Source organism: Galeopterus variegatus, unplaced genomic scaffold (genome assembly GCF_000696425.1).
Source record: "Galeopterus variegatus unplaced genomic scaffold, G_variegatus-3.0.2 Scaffold1436, whole genome shotgun sequence".
Classification (NCBI taxonomy): domain Eukaryota; kingdom Metazoa; phylum Chordata; class Mammalia; order Dermoptera; family Cynocephalidae; genus Galeopterus; species Galeopterus variegatus.
In genome coordinates this window covers 355356-356933 of record NW_007727547.1, presented here as the reverse complement: position 1 = coordinate 356933, position 1578 = coordinate 355356, and positions in this window count along the sequence as shown.

Here is a 1578-nt window from a genome sequence, read left to right as displayed (position 1 = left end):
AATGCCCATACCTAAGATGGGGAAGGTACAGGAGGAGTGCATTTGGGCAGGAGCAGATTGAGGAAGAGTGGGGATTATTTGTTCTGTTTTGGTCCTGTTTGCTTTCACATATCTAGTGTAAACCCTGGAAGAGCCAATTCCTCCCAACGGCTCCTGAGCAGCTGACTTCCTAATGGAGCCGAGTAGCCATTTGCTGATTAGAGGTTACACAAGTGCTCTGTCTGAGTTATTCTTACAGGCTGCCTTCCCCCTACCTGTGCCACCATACTTAATCAATAGATTGCAACCTGTCAAAGGTTAACTGGCCAGAACACAGCAGGCTAGAATCCCTCTTTGGCATAATGGGCCAAACCAATCAGAACTGAACAAGCTCTGATCCTTCTTTTGCATAGATAAACAAAAATGGGAATCTGAGCAGGAACTCTGTCTATATAAGACAACCCCTCTCCTTGTTCTGGTGGAATGTGCTCTTGTTTTCTTACGAGAATTGCATCTTCCTGCTTTGCAAACTATTTACCTAATAAAGCCTCTATCTTCAGATTCCTTTTCAGCGAAATTTTGTTAATACTAATAAACAGAAAGTGGAAATGTTGAATAAGCAGTTGGACAAAGGGTCCTTGATCCCAAGAGAGGTCTGGTCTAAAAATAGAAACTTGATTGTCATTAGCTCATGACTGGTACTTAATTCATGGGACTGAAAAGACCATCTTGGGAGAAAGGCTACAAAGAGAAAAGACAGGGTCTGAGTACCAGGAGCTAAAGTCTTAGTGGAGGAAAAATCTATCAAAGTCACCTCCAAAGGAACCACTAGGAAAGGAGAGAGAGAGAGAGAGAGAGAGAGAGAGTGTCTCAAATATTATGTTACCATGGACTTAGAAAAAATATTTCAAGACCGGACCCAGTGGTCAACTGTGTCAAATACTATTGAGAAGTCAAATAAGATAATTTCAATGGAATATTGACTTTGGCAAGATGTAGGTCATTGCTAACTTTGACAAAAGCCAATTCAGTAGAGTGTCAAAGACTAAAGATTAATAGAAGTGATTTGAGAAAGGAATTGGCAGGGATGGGGGCATGGGATGAAAACAACAGAGAGAAAACTATTTTAAGGAACATTGCCATGAAAGAGAGGAGGGAAAGGGTTGGTGAATGAAAAATGAAGAATCAAGAAAGGATTTTAATTTTAGATTTTAATCAAAGTTACGCATTCACATAATTTAAAGAGTTAAATAATTCTAAAAGCCTTTTAAACAAAGGTAGTGGGACCCTGAATATATCACACTCCCATTTCTCAGTCCTTAGAAATCCGACAATCAACTCTTCCATCTGATTCTTCTGGCTTCCTCTTGCTCTTTGTATCCACATTTGCCTCTTTGGTCTGTCTTAGACTTTTCCTCTCCACTAATTTTCTTTTCTGTTTTCCTCACTCCTTTTTTTGTTCCCTTTTCTCTCTCTTCCCAAATCTCCTCAATCCTATTGTTACTATTTTATTTTTTCTTTCTTATCTCTACTTTCTTCTCCTTTTCCTTCTCTTCTTCCACCTCCTCTTCTTCTTCCTCCCTCCTTTCTCTCTCTCTG